Source organism: Mus musculus, chromosome 15 (genome assembly GCF_000001635.26).
Source record: "Mus musculus strain C57BL/6J chromosome 15, GRCm38.p6 C57BL/6J".
Classification (NCBI taxonomy): domain Eukaryota; kingdom Metazoa; phylum Chordata; class Mammalia; order Rodentia; family Muridae; genus Mus; species Mus musculus.
Window position 1 is genome coordinate 12,481,270 of NC_000081.6, and position 21,177 is coordinate 12,502,446.

Below are 21,177 nucleotides of genomic sequence, written 5' to 3' on the forward strand. Positions count from 1 at the left end.
CATTCGAAAAGGCTAGATCTTGAAGCTTTTTGCCACCCAGGACAACAAAAGAGGGGGGAAGGAAGGCAGCCACTGCCTTCTGGATACAAAACAACATCCTGGGACTTGCATATACTTGCTCACCTGCAGCATCTGCTTTAGATCGCAGTGGAAAAGTGATTGCAAAATGAGCAGAGAGTGTGAAATGATTCATCAACCGCTGACAGAATCACCCTAGTCAGGAAATGAGAAATCCCGATTCCTCCTCCCTGCCCCCAGTAGGCTGTTAGTCCTACGAAAGTGTTGCTTCTGCATATAGAGGGTCCATATAAGACAGTGGCTCTCAACCTTCCTAATGCTGGGTCCCTTTAATACATTTCCTCATGGTGTGGTGATTCACCAACCCTAAAACTAATTTCCTTGCTACCTCCTAACTCTTAACTTTGCTACTTTTGTGAATCATAATATAACTGTTTGATATGCAGGATACCTAATGCGAGATTCCTGGGCAAGGGCCAAAGGGGTTGCAACCCCCAGGTTGAGAACCACTGATACAGAGCCACTGAGCAGAGAAGGTGTCCTGGTTAGGTTTTGCTTCATTTTGCGTTTGTTAACTTGACACAAGTTAGTTATTTGGGAAGAGGAACATCAATTGAGAAAATGTCTCTATACAATTGGCCTGTAGGCATGTCTGTAGGAAATTTTCTGGGCTAATGACTGATGTGGGAGGACTGAGCCCTTAGGGTGCAGTGCAACCCCTGGAGGCCGTGGTCCTGGGTAGTAGAAGGCTGAGCAAGCCACTGGGAGCAAGCCAGAAAGCTGTGTTCCTCCATGGCTTCTGCTTCAGTTCCTGCCTCTAGGTTCCTGCCTGGAGTTCTTTCCTAACTTTCTGTGATATTGCAGAATAAATCAAATAAGCCCTTTATTCTTCCAAGTTGCTTTTGTTCAAAGCGTTTTAATTGTAGCAATGAAAACCCCTAGCTAAAACACAGGGTAAGTGTCTGGGGATAACATAGCAACCCTGCTGCTGCCAAGACTACCTAACAATGACTAAGGGTTTAGTGCATGTCTCCCCAAAGCCCTTCTGGTAGCCACATTTGACTTTCACATTCTCTTTTATGGGAGGTCGGACAGATGTATGGATCCCTCCCCTTCTCAGTTGAGCAAGTTAGGTACTGAAGAGTAAAGCAATCAAGGGGTATTCCAAATGTCACAGCCTGCTGGCCCTGGAAGCATCGGGGTCGTTAATGTCACAAGAGTTTGAGTCTAGGATGGAGGGTAAGCTGAGGTTGAATATATTCCAGCAAACCATGTATGGGCATTTGACCTTCACAATTCTACTACAATACCCCAGAAATAAAATGCCCAAGGCCTAGAAGATGAGCCAAGGAGCAAGCTCTTCACATATTAACCCATTGGTCTCCAGTCTCTTTCTGACAGCCAGGCAGTTTATTCTCAAAGCCCCAGTTTTCTCATCCATAAAAGCAGGGATCCGGATCTGGGCTAATGAGTCTATAGGAATAGTTTCCAAATTTGGCTAATTAAACAAACAATCTGACAAGCCTTATTTGAAGAAAACAGAGACATTGCTTTGTACAACAATACATCTTCATCATGTAAAATGTTTAAGCATAACAGATACGCATAGTTAAAACATGAGATCTCCGCTGAACCCATTACTCATTGGGGACAAGTAGACAGTGCCACAAAGACATTCTGTAACTAACGGCCTCATGCAGAACTCCTCTGCACACCCAGGGCTCTAAGCTCACCCAGACCCATGGCTTCTCCAAGCCGGTTGTTGTGTTTGATCTGATCCCCAGAATCCACTCGGAGGAAGAAGAGAAGGCATGAGCTCTCTTGACCTTTGACCTCTCACCTTCACACATGTGCCTTTATACATATAGCCACAAAATAAATAAATAAATAAATAAATATTAAAAAAAAAAAAAGAACTACCCAACATGCCTTTGTCCTGAGTAATATGTCATTTCATGACATTGCCTTTGGGCAGACATCATAGCACTTACTCAAAGTAAGGTGGCTGTGATGTCACTGGGCCATATGATTTTAAGAGACCCCATCATATGTGTGGTCAGTCATTGACTGGAATATGGTTATGTGGCACACGATGACAAAACCACACACATATCAGGGAGAATCTGCTCCGTAACGGGGCTTCCTAGGTTTTCAAAATGGCGGAGTGTCTTAGGGGTGTGTGGGATTGTCCCAGAGTAGAAAGGCTGAACGGGAAGGATCACACTGTAATGGCCCCATCTCCCCAATTCCTCTCCTCAGAAACAGTCCTCAGTGAATGAATAGTAAGCAACTGAGCAAATACAGAAAAAAACAGATCCCACCCAGGAGAGCAATCCACATGGAAGGAAGGGGTCATATCACTAGAGAGATCTGCTTGGGTTGTGGAAGTTCAACCCCGCCCCTGCCACCAAATGACTTTATCTTTAAATATCTATAAACATCCTACAGAGATGTTTATAGATATACAATTGTTTCATCTGATGATAAGCTTAATCGAATGCCCCTGGGGAAAGAAGCCATTCACCACGCTCCTCCATGCAGAGCATCTGGCCCCACACAGGCAGATTTAGTGGTGACACTTCCTTCTTCCATGTGTGTGGGTGGAGGTAATCAGCTCCAGACAGGTGCTGCTTCGTGGTTCAAGGCTCATGTGATGCACACCTGCCTGGAAAAGCTCAGGAAGCGACCCTCTGAGGGTGCAGCTGTAGCAAGGAATGGAGGCTTTGTCAGTCACGTGGGCACACGTGGGTGCACACCTTACAAACTCTGCGCCGCCACTCTGTTTAGTGTCTCAAGCTGGTCATGGCTCTGGGCTCTAAATGAGGCAACATATGCCCTCTGAAGTAGGTGAGAACGGCTGCTGGGCTTCCTCCTGTATTTCCCGTGCTGGGATATTTCTGCTTGTAGCCAAGAATTATAGCCAGTAAGCTATTAACCACTCGGATGTATACTAAAGTTATGGGAAGTGGGTTTGAGGAAATCAGGCCTTCATTTGGACTGCTGTAGGCCATAGCCAGCCTACTGTGTACTTGTCACAAAAGCAGAATGTCCAGCCCCACCCAGGACTTACTAAGCAAACCTCCGTTTCTTCAAGGTCCTCCGGTGACACTAACCAGGTCTTACAGTTCTATTGGTGGCAAGGGTATGGCTCCTTTGCTACTCCCGAGGCTACTGTACTATTCTGCCTGCATCTACCAGAAGCAGAAGCAACATACACACATACACACACACACACACACACACACACACACACAAATATAGAGGCTGGCTACAGACTCAGAGATCTATGTGCCTCTGCCTCAGGAAACACTACATTTGAGCTATATTTTGGTGACAATAAACATTAAACAGTCCCCTTCTAGGTGGATGGCACTTCCCAACCCCTGCTCCCCTGAATCTTTTCATAGAATCTAAGTTAAAGAACGATGCTACATGGCTCTGCAAGAGTAGGCACAGGATGCACCAGGGTGAGGGGATGGTGGGAGCTGCACTCTCAGAGGCCAGGGGCGGGGGGTAGGAACTCTGTGAGGGGGACCAGGAGGGAGGGCAACACTTGGGATGTAAATAATGAATGAATGAATGAATGAATGAATGAATGAATGAATGAATATAGATGCTTCAGGATCTCCCACCAAATGAAAGAAGCAGATGCCACCACCACTGGTATCTATCCTCTCATTCACTGATCAATCCCATTGTGGTCATCTGAATACAAATGGCTCCCATAGGTTCATTTGGAGCGGCACTATTAGGAGGTATGGCCTTGCTGGAGTAGGTGTGGCTTTGTTGAAGGATGTGTGTCACTTGGGGTGTGGACTTTGAGGTCTCAGATGCTTAAGCCAGGGCCAGTGTAGTGTCTGTCTGTCTCTGTCTCTCCCCTGCCTGCCCATCTAGATGTAGAACTCTTAGCTCCTCCTCCAGTACCACGTCTGTGTGCCACCATGATCACCATGCTTCCTGCCATCCAGTCCCAATTAAACGGTTCCTTATAAGAGTTGCTGTGGCCATGTGTCTCTTCAAAGCAAGAGAGCCCTAACGAAGACATCCATCTATCGGTCCACTCAATCATTCCCTCTGATAGCTGCTGCCTTTACCCTGTAGGCTTAGGCCACCTGGCTTCCTCCTCGTGAGCCTAATACAGACAAGCAACTTGTGTGTTAATGAGCACCGAGGATTCAACTGTTCAGTTGGCTTCTAACACTTCTGAGCAGGGATGTCATGCTGCACTGAGAACACCACTGCCCAGAACAACCCAAATAATTCCACTTCAAAGGGACGGTGCAGTTCCCCACGGCATAGCCACTTTCAAACAAGTCACTTTAGAGCAATGGCTGCCACTGAGCTCCTGACTGTCCCTCCTGGGACAGGCTCCCAGTCTCTAAGACCATAAGCATCTTTTCTGGGTGGTTTTCTCACAAAGAGAACATGACACTCCCTCCAGCCATGTCTACTGTGCCTCTCAAAATAAGATTCATTATCAGGAAAAGCCAAATCGATTTGTCTCTGCATTTCAAAACCATATACTCACAGCATCTAAAACTGCTCTGGGGGCCATTTTCCCTGCACCCCAAGTGCCATGAAAGCAAAGGGGGATTAAGTGCTTCCCCCTCAAGGAGCCTTCTGCCATATGATGTGATCTCCTACAGAACGAGCCATGGCTACAGAAAGACACTCTTCTCTTAGAAAAAGCTCAGCACAGGAGTGCTTGAGCAATATGTTTAAAGAGAAAAAAGAACTACAAATTGAACACAGCCTTATGGAACAATTTTTACATGCAATAACAGCCCTGTTCCAGGTCCATGGGAGTACTGTGCAAAAGCCTGTATCTTATCTCATCTCATCACACACACACACACACACACACAAGTCTGCTCACCTGACATTGCAAAATCATTTTCTAGGTCACTCCTGATTAGGGTTCCAGGGCTAGTAGCCTGGAGTGGTTAACTTGGGCCATCCCATTTGGCTTGAGGGTTACCTCGGGAATCAGTAAAGCATGTGGCTGCAAAAGTGTCTGTGTGGGTTTTTCCAGGGAAGACTGATTGGGGGGGAGGGTTCAGCAAATGAGTGAAAAGGACATCTTGGATTTGGGTACACCCCTTCACCCCAATGACAGAGGTGGGGGTGTGGTGGCGGAGGTGGTATACAACAAAAGGACACTTGCTCGAGCCTCTCTTCCAGAGCAACTATGCTCTTTCTGCTGCCGTTGCCATGGAATCAGATTCTAGATCCTAGCCTTTGGATGTGGGCTTACACAGCAGCACTTTGGGGCTCTGGGGCTAGGTCACTGAACTCTGTGCTTTGTCTGGAGGCTTCCCTGGCTCTCTGCTGCAGATGGCAATCATGGATGATTGTGAGCCCATCTCATAAATTTACTCTTAAAATTACACCCATTCTTGGTTCTTTCTCTAGAGGAACTTTATAATATAAACGCTAGTAAAAGTTGGAGTTGGAAGTGGCTGGAGAGTCAGCCTGTATATAACAAGAACCTATCATAGTCATGCCATAGTAATTAAGCACTGGGATAGCCACTGTCAATGGCTTAGAAAGGTGACTATTTACAAGGCATGGTACCCTGACTTTGGGACTTCTCAGATTTTAGCATGACTTAGAGGTTGCTTCTGGAATGGATGAAGAGCCCATATGCAGAAAGAACTAAAATTGATAATACACTCCCTTCCTCTTTGGGAGTCCCAATGGCAACAGATGTATGTCACTCAAAGGCGCTGTGTGTGTGTGTGTGTGTGTGTGTGTGTGCAGCTGAGATAGTGTCTCTTTCTGTAGCTCAGATTATCCTGGAATTCTGTGTTCCTGTAGCTCACAATGGCTTTGAACCCATGAAAATCTTCCTGCCTCAGGTCCCTAGGTGCTGGAGTTATAGGTATGAGTCACCAGATCTGACTTATTTCTCCTCTTAAGAGTTTAAAATGACGGACTCTACTCTCATTGAAGATGTGATGTTTAATGACTGCCACCCTAACAAACTCATTCAGAATATCATTTTAAAGGCAAGTGTGGTGCTGGCACACACATTTAACCCTAGCACTTGGGATGTAGAGCCAGAAGAACCAGGAGATCAAGTCTATCCTCAGCTACAGTGGAAGTTTGAGGCTAGCCCTGAGCTACAGTACACTCTGTCTCAGAAACAAACAACAATCAGCCAAACCAATTAATAAAGAAGAATTTCTTGTAACAGTGCGGGGGTGGGAAAGGGAGGGAGGGAGAGGTGAGTTTGGAAGAGAAACATAGTGGGCTATCCAGAAGAAATAGGAACAGGGGGTACGAAGTAGGATGGAAAGGCTTAAGGTACAATGTACACATCTGTCTTAAGGTCTCCATTGCTGGGACACAGCACCATGAATAACATGAAAGTTGAGGAGGAAAGGGTTTGTCTGCTTATACTTCCACAGCACCGCTCATCACTGAAGGAACTCAGGACAGGAACTCAGACAAGGTATGAACCTGGGTACAGGAACAGATGCAGAGGACATGGAAGGGTGCTGCTTATTGGCTTGCTCGCCGTGGCTCGCTCAGCCTGCTTTCTTACAGAACCCAGGACCACCAGCCCAGGGATGGCACTACCCAAATTGGGCCTATCAACTGCTAATTTAAAAAATGCCTTACAGCCAGGTCTCATAGAGGTATTTTCTCAGTAAGCTTCCCTTCTTTCAGATAGCTCTAGTTTGTGTGTCAAGTTGACATAAGACTAGGCAGCGTAACATCTAAGAGAGTTTCAGAGAATAATTTAAAAGAATATCTTATTATATATGTATACATATGTATATATATGCATATTAATGAAAGCAGCAGGATATATGATGAAATTGGTCTCAGAGTTTGGTCAGGCAAGTGGGACCCCAAGATAACCCCACAGGCACCCAGATATGCCCAAATCGGCTTCTCAGCTTTTATGTTTCAGAGTTATTTATTTATTACATGTAAGTACACTGTAGCTGTACTTCAGACACTCTAGAAGAGGGCATGTGGTTGCTGGGATTTGAACTCAGGACCTTCAGAAGAGCAGTCAGTGCTGTTAACCACTGAGCCATCTCTCCAACCCTCATTCTCTCTTACATTGTTGGCTCACTTGAGGGGCTAACTGAAACAAAGCAAGCTCTGGCCTGTGCCTTACAAAACTGACCTGCACCCTTTTCTTGCTACCACCTTCCCAGCAGCACTTGGAAGTAACTTTTGTTTCCTTTCCAGGTCTTTGTTGCTCTCCTGCCAAAACTGTTGTGAGTCTGTAACACTAAGATACATGTGACAATTTCCGAAGCCAGCGGCTGGGCAGGCAAGCAGTACTCTACCCCTCAGGCAGCAGACTGGCTAACTAAAGCCTGAAATGTTGTTAAGCTGAAGGCAAAGTGGAATTTGGCTAGTCCAACAAGAGTGTTTTGGAAGGCTGACCCTTCTCTTGGTGATGGGCAAACACTTCCCCCGGAATAGGCAGAAATAGGAGGAAGGGGCAAGCGTGAAAGCCAGCTGTCCCATGAAGAATATAACCACAGACTCTGGGATTAGTGTCACTGGAGGGGAGGTCATCTGTTCTACTTACACCGTGCAGTCCCTTCAAATCAGCCTCCAACTGTGTTCTGCCTGTCCCCACCATCCGTCCCAGTCTGACTGGAACAGTGAGGCTTCTGATGAACCGGATTCTACAGACTACTCTGTATCTTTCCCCAAGCCACCTTCTGCTAACTAGCAATCTGCTTCCCCTCTTCTGTGCTGGGAGAGGAAGGGAAAGTCCGTGTTGAAATTAGAAAGGCAGAGAAGAGTTGGTGAGACGGCTCAGCGGATAAGAGCACTGACTGCTCTTCTGAAGGTCCTGAGTTCAAATCCCTGCAACCATATATGGTGGCTCACAACTACCCGTAATGAGATCTGACGCCCTCTTCTGGTGAGTTTGAAGACAGCTACAGTGTACTTAAATATAATAAATAAATCTTTGGGCTGGAGCAAGCAGGGACCGAGTGGTCAGAATTGACCAGAGCAAGCAGAAGGTCCTAAAATACAATTCCCAATAACCACATGAATGCTCACAACCATCTGTACAGCTACAGTATACTCATATACATAAAATAAATCTTTAAGAAAGAAAGAAAAAGGGTCCTTCTGTAACCCGTGTTAAATCTAGCCAATAGCTTCTAAATCAGTGATTCTCAACCTTGCCAATGCTGACACTCTTTAATACATGTTGTGGTGACGCCAACTATAAGATTATTTTGTTGCTACTTAATGGTTATGAATCATGAGGTAATTATGTATGCTTTCTGAAGGTGACCCCCCCCCCCCATGAAAGGGCCAATGAATCGCCAAAGGGGCCACAATGCTCTAAACCCTGCTATTACTAAAAATGTGGTCCTTCTGTTAGACAAGGAGTCACTTTCCGTACTGCCCTGTAAAATGGAGGTGAATTGATTGTTCAAGGCGAAACCGTGACAGGAAAAGCAGATCCAGAGTCCAAGGTCACCTGCTGGCAGGGCCTACACCTCACTCTAGAGGGAATCTCAGTATACCTTCACTCACGCTCACTCACACCTGGGTGAAGTAAATCAACAAAACCTGAGGCAGCCATGCCTGTGGGGGACCATAGAGCTACCCAAAGATCTATCCTGTGGTGTACCACACAGTGCCTTCTCCTTAGCATCCTCCATCCTTCAAGAGAAGGTAGAGCTGTCATGGAAGGATCCTGCATTGAATTATTCCCACTGAAGGAAATACACAGAAATACATAGGAGGCCTTCATCTTAAAGGGGTCAACAGAGGGATACAAAACCAGTCAAGTCTATTCTGCTGGCCACTGGGCTGTGATGTTACTGGTTCCCTTTCTACTGCAAATGTTCACAAACTCAAAATCATGAATTGTATTTGGCTTGGCTGTTGTTCCTCTCCTGCAGATTTACAAAGCTTTCTAAAAAGGATATATATATATATATATATATATATATATATATATATATATATATGATATATGTGTGTGTATCTCATTGTCAGAAAAAAAAAATGGGAAAAATTAAATAGATGTTAGATTTCGGCCCTGTTTAAATAGCCAAGGAGAGGGGACAGGTGCCCTAGCCACCTGTCTAATGCTGTGAAGTCTGCATAAACAGGTTGGCTCAATGAAGCTGCTCAAGGCTCCTAGGACCAATCTGCATCTGTGTCTTTAAGATGGGAGTTGAATAGGCCCCTTCTGATCCTGAGACACCAGGCAGACCAAAACTCTGACACATAGTGTCACTCGCACAAAGGAAGCCCCCTGGGAACAGGAGCTGACCCTTTCCTCTTGCCCCACAACACAGCTCCAGCCTTTCTGGGCAAGCTCCTCCAACTCCCTCCCATGGGGCTGGCTTCTAGTAGGATTGCAACAGTTATGCAAAATAGGTCTCTGAAGGTCTGAAATTCCGAGCATACAGGAATGGCAGGTTGCTTAATCTGTAGCTTCAGAGCCAAGCCCTTTGCTAAACACAGGCAAGGCTCTGCAGCTACCAGGGCAGATTAACCGACCCACCCCTTGCGGCTCCACCAACCAGGCTCCTCAAGGGTTACAGATGCCATCTCGTTCCCAGGAGTTACCTCCCATGAGGGACTGGACAGTTCGGATTTTCACCCCTCCCTCACTTGTTTTCATCGTCAAGCTAAGCTCCACCCCCAACAGTCTTTACTGACAATCAGTCTTCAAATACTGGAGGAGGATGAATGATTGAAATGTCCTGGTGGAAAAAAAAAAGCTTAATTCCAGGCTTTTCAGTTTCCTTCTCAAACCCGGCACTCCTTATGAAAGACTTCCTGTGTGTCTGCAGTGGACAACAAGCTCCTTACAGAGGCCAGCTCTGGATCCAGGCCTGCAGTTTTGACACAAGTGGAACATTAGCAAGGTCACCAGATTTTCCTTTTCCCTTCCTAGACAAGACAGTAACAATGAGACACTGTGTGACGTCAAGACCCGGGTGTTCATGGGAAGGCTGGCAGGCTCTCACTAAGTGCTTGTAGGGATTCATAAGGAAACCTTGTTCTAAATGAGTAAGCACATTCAGCTAACTTCTTCCACATAGTGTGTACATATAGACACAGATTATTATTATAGGAAGCATCTTTTGTTTTGAAAGTGGCAATGTCAAATACTGAGATGGCAGAAGTCTGGCCAGCACTGACTTGGTGGAAGGAGAGATTGCACAGTCCAGTCAACGTGTGGCTCACAGACCAGGGAGAGCTGAAAAACCAATCTTAGCCACAGACTCCACTGACCTGCTTTGCCACTGATTAGACCTGTTACACATCTTCAACTGCCTGACCCCTGAACCGACAACCCAACACTTTCAGAGGCAGCGGTGCCACTGAACACAGACCAACACACAGCTTTCAAAACCACAGCCTAGGCTATTGGACACACGATGAGCTGTGCCAATCAGCTGTACACACAGGAATACATAGAGACAGCGTTCTTAAAAGACGGACTTAATACAAAGCGGGTCAGGGGGTAAATCCCCGTTGTGAGCCATTAAGTCTCCATCTTTGTTTCTCCAACTCTTTAAAATGTAGAAACACATCCTTAGCTCCCAGGCTATAAAAAAAAAAAAAAAAAAAAAAAAAAACAGGCTAGAACAGGCTGGACTTGCCCCTTGGGCCATAATTTGTTGACCCAACTGCTTCTATAATGGGCCCTGTGAAAAGGCCGGCTCCTCAGCTCAGCTTAAATCATCCTACACACAGAACCTGGGTCAGGAACCATCTGAAGGGAGGGTGGGAGACAAACCCAGGCTCTGTAGAGCAAGGCTACAGCACGAAGGTAGGAGCCAGAGGTTTCCTCAAAGCCTCCCAAGTGTTGTTCTCTCGCTATGGTATGCTGAGACACGGGAACCGAACAGTGATAAGGTGTGGCCTGGGTGGCGTCCCAGTTCCCTTGGGCCTAAAATCAAAACTAAAACATGGGCCACTACTGGCCATGGGCAATAGCCCACCAGTCAGCAGCCCCCAAAGCAGAGCCCATGACTGCCTTCTCAGACACAGCTCTGTGTGGTTCACCGGCTTTCAAAGTTCCGAGCATAGACTTCCCAAATCCAGGCTGCAGCTCACTCACTACCTACCTCCGAAGCTTACCTCACAGTCAACCGTGCATTACCCGCCCCAGGTCAGCTCAATTTCACAGCATTCTGCTTCTTCACTGGAGGGGACGATGTATGTCAGGTCAGCCCGGACACAAGGAGAAGCAAGGTCTAGAAATGGGTCTGAAAACCAGGCTGGGCTGGGCTCTATTTCTGTTCTGTTTCTCTGTATCACCAGACCCATGGCCCCACCACAGAGAGGATGTCCTGAGATTCGATACAACCACCGGAGACACAAATGTTTCAATTTTCTTCCTGTGCCGGTGCAGCCAAGATTGACCTCAAAAGAACATTCCCTTTTTCTGGGGGTAAGGACATTATTGTGACAGTTGCCAGCCCTCCATTTACTCCCACCCTGACAAATGTTGGGAATCCACACTGTGTCTTCTCACTGATTTCCGTTTGACTTAGAGGCTAGGCAAAGGCAGACTGCCTCCCCGAAGAAAACACCAACACACTGGAGTTCTGCTCTGGATCCCAGGCAATATCTGGATATTCCCCAGCTGTGAGCCAAACGCCAGAAGGAATTAGCAAGCCCCTCTTTGGTTCTGAACTATAAAAATGTAACAAGTGGGTTTTGAAACTTGAAAAATCAATTTCTGGTCAACTATCTTCCAAGTATTTGTTCTAAAACAGTGCCTGCTACGTATCATCTGCCAGTTTAAAACCTGGTTTTTAACTTACCGGCTTCCCCGGTTTACCTGATTGACTTTTTAAAAGTCACCCTTAGACGGATCAAACTAGTAACAATGTAGCAACAGAAACACTTTCCTGAGCAGCATTTTTCAGGCTCAGGCTACTCATGTTGTTTCTTGTTCATTTCTCAAATGATTAAAAAAAGAAAAAAGAAAAAAAGCCACTGGGAGTCAAAAGTTGTGGCTAGGGAGGAGATAGGACTCAGACTGGCTCTCCCGCCTGCTTCCTACCTGCATCGTAAACTGGCCAGGTGAACACTCTCCACTGGGCTCCAGTAGCCACTTGCACAGGATAGGCGGGCTGCCAAAGTTCCGCAGTGTTTTCTTTCCCTTCTCCATTCAGATCTTCACAGAGGGTTACTAACTATCAACAAAAAAGCTGTGAGCCAGGCCATTGCTGGCTCCAACTTCCTGCCTCGCTCTGCTGAGCAGAGCAAGAGATTCTCTTCCAGCTTCACCTGCTGAGCTCCGCCCCACCCACCTGAAGCACTCAGATCATTTTTCATTTATGAGTGCATCCAGCTAAACTGTGTGTGTGTGAGGGGATGAGCCACACATACGGCTCTGCCAGTGTGTGGAAATCCGGACTGCTAAAAACCACTTTAATTTTGGGGGAGCCAGTCCCTGGTGGCAGTCACGGGAGGTGCCCTTTTGCCTGCATCTGTAGGTCAGCTCTGCCCTCAGCGAAGGATAGCTTACGATATGGACACGGACACGGACCACAGAGGTAGGCTCAAGATTCCAGGCATGAACCAACAAAAAAATACCAAGTGTATATTTCACATTTACTAAAGAAGTGACACCAGGAACTTAGCTGAGAAATGTTCCACCCAGAGACCTAACGCTTCCCAAGGAACTAAGTATATTTTGAACTTTAAAGAGCCAAGGTGGTTGTCTGTGGGTTGGATGTTTACTGCGTAAGCATAAGAAGCCAAGTTGGGATTGCCAGCAGCCATGTCAAAGCCAGGACACATCTGTAACTGCTGGAGCTGGAGTTGGAGGCAGAGACAGGTGACTCTCTGGGCTCACTAGCCAGCTAGTGTTGCTGACCCAAGACCCATATGTGTACACACACACACACACACACACACACTAACAGGGGTTAAACCTACATTCATATGAATATAAAATTGGGAGTTTATTTTATAATGAAATTCATTGGTAAAGAAGGGCTACTTGTCTCCATGACAACAAATCCCCACTTTTCTAATCCAGCTAATCCCATCTTCTATTTCAGACTATCAAACATGGAGATGGCTGATCAGAACACTCACACACTCCTTCTTGAACATCAGCAGCTGCAAAGATGATTTGGTTTCTCACCCTGACTTTATCAGGAAATACAACTTTGAAAAACAGGCTCCCCAAAGCAGCACATATACAGCTCTATTTCTACTATATGCAAATAGGTTTGCTTTGCAACAAAGTGAGGGGGGTCCCTGGAAGTTCAGCCAGAGCCAAAGGTATTGGTAGCCCTGGGCAGTAGGTGGACAGTGTGTATGAACGACTCAAAAGGAAATGGTGTGTTGTTGTTGCAAATGGTGTGGTGTTATTAGCAAAGCTCTCACCAGACACACGGGTTTTAACAGAAGGAAAGCACCTTTTGTTAACTAGCTATTCTCAGGCTGCACATCCACAAAGTAGTCTTCTTTAATCTATCCATTTATTTTAGATTTTTATTCAATACACTCACATCCCCCATACAAATTACATGTTGTCACAACCTATGTTTAGTTATCACAGAAGTTCTTCCATTTTCAAAACCATTTTAGGATATTGGGGCTCGAGAGATGGCTCAGTGGTTAAGAGCACCAGCGGCTCTCTTAAAGGACCAGGATTCAATTCTCAGAACCCATGTGGCAGCTCACCCCTGTCTTTAACTCTAGTTCCTGGGGACCCAATGCCCTCTTCTGGCCTCTGCAGGCACAGACATACATGCAGGTAAAACATGTATATAGTTAAGTCAATTTTAGAAAGTTTTTTTAGTAACGACAACAATACCAACAACAAACAGCAAAGGCAGGTAGAGTTCTCTGAATTGGAGCCCAGCCTGGATAGTCTAAATAGTGATTTCCAGAACAGCCAGAGCTACAAAACAGAGAGACCAGGTCTGTGTGTGTGTGTTTGTGTGTGTGTGTGTGTGTGTCTGTCTCTGTCTCTCTCTCTCTCTCTGCCTCTGCCTCTGTCTCTGTCTCTCTCACACACACACATACACACACACTCTCTCTCTCTCTCTCTCTCTCTCTCTCTCTCTCTCTCTCTCCCCCCCCCAAAGGAAACTACATGGTCCTCCTCAATAGCCCACCACATCTCTGACGGACCCTTGGGTGATTTCCCTTTATAGTCAGGCCACCTGTGCTGTTTCACTGGTGGGTCAGATAGGAAGGACCACTGGAGGACAAGCCCCCAACTCCCCAAGAGTGGCATTCAGCCCAGAGTCAACAGAGAGTTGACTGTGCAGTGGACTTCCCACCCACCCCGCCTTTGGGAAAGTCCACTCTCCTACACTGAATTTACCATAAGAAGGAAGGCTGGTCCTTACACTTACTTCTTTTTAAAGCAGTGGAGGAAACAGGGTCAATATGTTCTTGGCCCATGAATAAACTCCAGTTGTGGTGACACATAAGTTGTGTCTATTGAATATTCTATTAGTTTGTGAGGGCTGCCAAAAATCTATGGTAAAACCAGTTTTCCCACCTCTCTGTCAAATTTTCTCATCACAGACTGGGTAACGTAGAGCACAGAGCTTCACTTCCAGGGAACGGCTGCTGCGTTTACTGACACCACCACCCCGCAACAAGTGCAAGAACCAGACACCAGTCACCATTCCATCCCTGGCTTCTGAATTAAGCCCTCACCCAACTTCCTGTTACCACCGGAAGTAGTAGTGTGGAGCTTGACTCCGTTCCTGAGGTCAGATGCTCCCATATTCTCACCTCCTACTCTATTCTCACCTTTGGTGAGCAGGAAAGGACCCTAAGAACCACCTCCTCCTACCTCCTCACTGTGTGGCTATGACAATAGGCCCAGGGAGGTAAGAAACGGCTTTCCTGGTGAAAGGGTGAGATTAGAATACAGGACTTTGAGGGACTGTAAGAGCCAGAAAGTTGCTATGTGGTTGCGTCTCCTAGAAACGACAGGGAAGCTTCACCCATGATACCTCAGCAATATGGCTGCCTAAACATGACCTGAACAAGCACAAACAACACTGACAGTCATGATAACTGGAAGGAGGTTCTCATAGGGCTTTACCCATATATACTAAGGATTGCTGAGAGTGAAGAAATAGTCTTCCCCAGGGATTAGCCCCCGAACTAGTCATCTAATATCAAGTGATCAGTCCTGAAATCATATATATGCAACAGTAAACAGACTGAGCAGATTGCATTTATGTGTACGAACACACACACACAACTAACGAATTACACTTGAGGTTTTTTAACCTTCGCATGCACAAGCATACATGTACATATGCATCTGCACGGACACTAACCACCCCCACCCCACATACATACATACATACATACACACACACATATACATACATACATACATGTGAGTAGCACCGACCACAGCAGTCAAATGGTGGAAGCACTGAAGATATCCATCTGTACTGGCTAGTTTTGTGTCAACTTGACACAGCTGGAGTTATCACAGAGAAAGGAGCTTCAGTTGAGGAAATGCCTCCATGAGATCCAACTGCAAGGCATTTTCTCAATTAGTGATCAAGGGGAAAGGCCCCTTGTGGGTGGGACCATCTCTGGGCTGGTAGTCTTGGGTTCTATAAGAGAGCAAGCTGAGCAAGCCAGGGGAAGCAAGCCAGTAAAGAACATCCCTCCATGGCCTCTGCATCAACTCCTGCTCTCTGACCTGCTTGAGTTCCAGTCCTGACTTCCTTTGGTGATGAACAGCAGTATGGAAGTGTAAGCCAAACAAACCCTTTCCTCCCCAACTTGCTTCTTGGTCATGATGTTTGTGCAGGAATAGAAACCCTGACTAAGACAGCATCCCTGGATGAATGGATAAACAAGATGTCCTATGTGCAGACAACACATTTGCCATTCTCCATCCTCTTCCCAAGTACTGGGATCCTAGCCCCGTACCTGCACGGTCCCTCCCAGAGTTTCAGCTTTGAATACCAGAGTTCTGTCCCTTTGTGCAACATCGTGAATGTACTTAAAACCACAACTCTGTAAGCGAGAAGAGGTTGAAATGATAACGTACTTGGTACTTTTTAGAAAGCCAGTGGAAGCTGACTTTTCCTCCCTCTTCTCCTTAGCTCTTTCCCGGCTGCTCTTCCCGGTTCTAGAACTGTCATGCTTATTATGAAAATCGAAAAGTGAAAAGACGATCACGTATCACAAAATGAAACTCATCAACAGCCTTGAAAACAATCTGTTCCCTCTCCCTCAACCCAGTAGAACTCAAACAAGGCATGTGAGCAAGCAAGGTGCTGTTTCCCTGCGCTGTGATGAGAAGCGATAATATAGAAGCTACTGGGGAACACCCTGCATTGTGCAAGCCAGGGGAGCTGTGGCCTGCTAACTCAGAGGCTCAGCTCCCTTCTAACTACTGCCTGATGCAGCGTTTACAAGTCAGCAAATTCCACATGTCCACAGTCTGCCCCTCTTCTCCTTAAGCCCACATGTAGCCTGCATACCTGTTGTGTCACTCACATCTGGCAGCATCTGGCAGACCAACATCAGCATCCCACTGGCCCTTCACTGGATACATCAGTTTCTCAGCTATGAGATCTGTCCAGTTCTTGACCAGTGCTCTCACAGCCCTCTTTCTAGCTGCCCTGCTGCCTGGTCCCTGGGTTCTAGCTCCTTTATGTCCATAGTTAAAGCAACTAAGAGTGGTCTGTCAGCTGCCCATCTCTCATGGGATGTCCAATAGACAGAAGAACTCAGCAGACCCTCAAAGAAAATCTAGCATGTTCTTCCTCAAAGCATTTCTTGCTTTTCCAATCATTGCTCCTCCCGCCACTCAATCAATGAGTCACCGGAGTCTTCCTCCCTTTCTATATATCTGGCAGTTGAACTCTCGCCTGCCCCTTCACATGTTAAGGCCTTGATTCCTAACTATTTCTCACTTCCTGGAGTGTCCATCCCTCTGTTCTATCTTGTACGCAGAAGTACTTGATGGTGAACATGTAGGCCAGTTTGACATGCTCTACCGAGGTACCACTGTGCACAGAAAAAAACCTCCCCTCCTTCACACAGCATCTAGGACCATCCTAGAGCTAGTCCAACACTTTTTGAAGAAACATGCGCACTGAGGATGGAGAGATAGATAGCTCAGGGGTTAAGAGCACCAACCACTCTTCCAGAGGACCCAGGCTTGTTTCCTAGAACCCATATCACAGTTACCTGTAAATCCAGCTCTAGGGCATTCAGTGACCTCTTCTGACCACCCTGAGCACCTGCACTCACGTGTGGACATGTGTGTGGGCACACGCACAAGCCCTGCCCCCCCAACTAAAATCTTGAAAAAAGAAACCTACATACACACATACATACACTGGCTCCTGCCTTTTCACAAATGTGAGTGCTTTCATATGTACCAGTGATTGTATACACAGTGTGTGTGTGTGTGTGTGTGTGTGTGTGTGTGTGTGCGCACGCGCGCGCACGCGCACGCACTAGAGATCAAATCCAGGGCCCCACGCACACTAGGCAAGTATTCTATCACTGAATTATTCCATCAGCTGCTTGTGGTTCTTATCAAGGAACATGTTGACTCTGCCATGTGTGAAAACATTTTTTAGCTGTTATAACTGGGAAGGAGGGAGAGGTTGCTACTGGTGTCTAACGGTAGAAGCCAGAGATGCTGCTAAATATCATATAACATGCAAGACAACCTCCTACAACCAAGACTCATCCGCAGCCTGTGCCTTGTGGGTTCTTAGGACACCACTGTATACTGTACTGTGACTGCTTCCCCCTCTAGGGACCATGAGCATAAATATCTGCAGGGCGCAGAAAATTAAGTGAATGAGCGAGAAATGGGTCATACAAACACAACAGACATCGCCAGGGAAAGTAGGCAGTAAAGCCTTTCTAACTAACACAGAGTCAAACTCCCCAAACACGGCACTGAGTCACACAGCATGTGACAGGTTCACAGCTTCTACATGCCTTCTCGGCTATGGTGGGTAGTGATTTCCTCTCTGGCATTTATTCCTGTTTAAAATTTTAAAATTACCTTTGTTTATATATACATATATATATGCATATGTATATATGTATGTGTGTGTGTATATATATATATACACACACATATATATACATACATGTATATACACACATACACATATACTCTGTCATAGTGCAAAAGTAGAGGTCAGAGGACATCTTGCAAGAGTTGGTTCTTTCCTCAGGTTTGGTGGCAAGCACCGTTACTGGTTTACCTGTCTCACGGGCCACCTGGCACTCATTCCAATGATAAGGCTGGAACAATACTAGAGCAACATTCCTTCTATTTCCCTCTGGACCCTGCATGCTCCTAATGTCTAATAAGGAAATGAGAAAATAGAACAAAACACATCGTCTGCTTTATAAAAATTAATTTTAGTGTGTGTGTGCGCACACGCGCTGGTAAGCACACGTGGGAGGCTGTGTAATGTGTACCTGGCCATGCACACACCATGGAGCGTTTATTCAGGCAGAGGACAGCTTTGTGGATTCAGTTTTCTCCTTTCACCTTTACATGGGTTCCCAGGATTGAACTCAGGTCAACAGGTTTAGTGGCCAGCGCTTCCAGTCGCCGAGCACTGAGCCATCTCACAGGCTTCGCTTTGCTGTCATTTTCAATTTCCTTCTTAAGGGCTCTTTCTTGTTTTTCTAATGATCTTAATCTAGTTTTTCTAAAAATAGATTCTATAAAATATCATTTGAGTGAGATGCTCTATGCAAGGAAGACTCCAAAAAAATACGTTTAGAGAGTGCTGTTAACTGGCTCTTCCATAATCTGCTGTGTCCAAACCCCCTTTTATGGAGTCCCCACCCCTGCTTATTTGTACTGCATTTATTAATATTCCTGGAACAAGCACTTTGAGAACGGAATATGTTCTCCCATACCCTCCTCTGTTGTTTGACTTCTTCCTTTAGCATGGGGTACTTGGTTTAAACGCCCAACTATACACAAAAAAGCCCCATCCCACCCTGCTAGTCCCCATCCCTCAGGCGTACCTCAGGCTCAGCTTCCCCCGCCCCCAGCCCCCATCCTTAGTCTCCTCTCTTCATCCAAGGAGCTGGCAGAGTGAACACGGGAGAAGGTGGCAAGGGTCACACTAGGCACAGAGATGGCAAGTGAACAAGAAATACATGGTGACCCGTGATCCTGGGTCCTCAACAAGGACAACTGTCCTCAGGGCTATTTGTCATCTTTCAGGTGGTTTCTCAGACTCAAGGCCCAGTCACGAAGATAGGCATGCTTCCTTCAGACATGGCTGAACAGGACTCATCTCTTGGGGTAGAAACAAGTCTAACTTCTGAAGAGTAGATAGTCCTTAGGCCCTAATCCACCCAACCCTGTCCCAACAAAGATACACCTGGTATTCTACCTGGGCTCCTAAGTGAAGCATGTGGAGGTGGGGTAGAGGGCTGACACACCACATGGTTAGTGGTAGGCAGCAGAAAGGGACAACATCACTGGAAACTTGGGCAGAGCCCGTATTTAACAAAGGTCCCTCTCCCATGTGACTCTGCTGCACACCTTGTTTCCCTGCTGCACCGTTGTTTCTCTGTGTGGTAAATATGTGAGAAACCTCTGTGAATTAAAACAGGAACTTGTTTCTGTGGCTACTCAGCCCTTCCCTCTCTGCGCCCTCTGCTATTGTCTTCCACACGCCCAACAGAGGCAGCAGAAGCCACATGCAGCCTGCAGTTTTCCTGATCTCATGCTAATTCAGCTTTCTGAGTTTACCACAGCTTCATTATGATCAAAAGGTATCAGAGTGTTTCTTCCTCAAGTGGAGAAGGGTGGAGGAAGCTCTTGGAAGAAATCTCTCGAAAGCCACTACCACTCAGTGACTTGTTTGAGCTCAAAGCTCTACTTTCCAGGTACTTATCGCCTTTACCAGGAAGAATCCCCTAGCATCACAGATGCGTCTCTGGTTGTGGGAACTTGACTCACAAACCTGCAGCCTTCTGATGCTGCTGAGGAAGTTGGGTCGTGTACGTAAACCTCTTTCCCGGGGCCTCCAAACAATCAGGTTTTTGTTTCTCCCCCTTCCTTCCCACAAGAAGAATTGCTAGAAAGAAATGGAGGCGATTTCTCATGGGAATGAGTCGAGAGTGACTTCCAGGTCTTAAACCTTATCTAAAGTAGCTAGAAAACAAAGGGCCGAGTAGTGTGCCTGCTGCCCAGAAACAATACAAATTCAGGCAATTAAAGGCTGCCAAGACCTGAACCTGCTGGTATTCCTAATCCTTGGGAGAAGGGTGGGCACTAGGATCAGGCCACTCTGGTTTGTAATCAACTAAGAAAGTGGGTACCCAGGTATGGTGGGGCACCACTGCAATGCCAGCCATTCTTGAAGCTGACCCCGAAGGACCAGGCTCAGTAGCAGCCTGGGCAAGACCATGAATGCAAGGCCAGCGGAAGCTACATAGCAACACTGTCTCAAAAAGCAACAAAATACCAACCAAAGAAATATGTGGGCCTTCAGCAGTTATCAGCGCTGGAGGCATTCATTGCAAATGTAATAGGAGGCAAATAACTCTGGGGGGGGGGCGGGCTTGTTTGGGAAGGAGCAGTCAGAAGCGTTAAGGAACGTAGGAGGGGTCAGCAGCGTTAAGGAAGGGCATTTATTAAAAATATGCACTTGATGCTTTATTTTACCTTGACTGTAACTTCTCTAGAAAAAAAAAGTGAGCTTTACCAAATGACTACAAGGAATTGTAGGAACCTCTGCTTATTAGTAACTATGAAGCCTTCTGAGACAGAGGACAGTGTATTTGCCAAGCCTGGCTTCAGTACTGTAATAACATGGTCGTGGTCACAGGGTGTGCACTGATCAAGTGACGCTATAGTGGTGCGGACTGTCCACATCTCAGTCTCCTCTCTGCCATTCCAGAGTGTGGACATCACTAGCCAGACTACACATGGCTCTCCTGGCTCCAGAAGTTCCCGGCTTAATTGAAAGCGACAACAGGGAAAGAAACGGAACTTTGAGTGCGTAGCAGTGTTAAAGGACTCAGAAGTCAGTGTTGAGCAGTTCCCAGAGGGGCTGCCAGCTCTAATCAGGCCACTGGGTACTTGACGAGGGCGGAACAGAATCACACATCACCCGGGATTTCCCCGGAAGAGAGACATGAAACACTCGCCCAGAGTTGCACAGAGAGGCATCTAATCAC

The 21,177-nt window shown here is 46.4% G+C and overlaps 1 protein-coding gene and 1 long non-coding RNA gene across 17 annotated transcripts in view; one reads left to right on the forward strand and one right to left on the reverse strand.

Annotated features, from left to right (window-relative positions):
• Positions 1-21,177, reverse strand: part of Pdzd2 (PDZ domain containing 2) — a 380,258-nt gene that overhangs the window by 121,559 nt on the left and 237,522 nt on the right. The window contains exon 1 of one of the 16 annotated variants that reach the window (XM_006520169.4): positions 12,047-12,658. The exons of 14 other annotated variants lie outside the window; for them this stretch is intronic. The gene's annotated coding sequence lies outside the window, so the exon portion shown is untranslated. Of the gene's footprint in view, positions 1-12,046; positions 12,659-21,177 lie in introns of those variants that run through there. One more of the 16 variants, XM_030248722.1, reaches the window with a different exon arrangement.
• On the forward strand, positions 10,641-13,113 carry Gm52211. The gene is made up of 3 exons (XR_003951632.1): positions 10,641-10,804; positions 11,299-11,428; positions 13,053-13,113. It is a non-coding gene; the product is annotated as a predicted gene, 52211 (long non-coding RNA).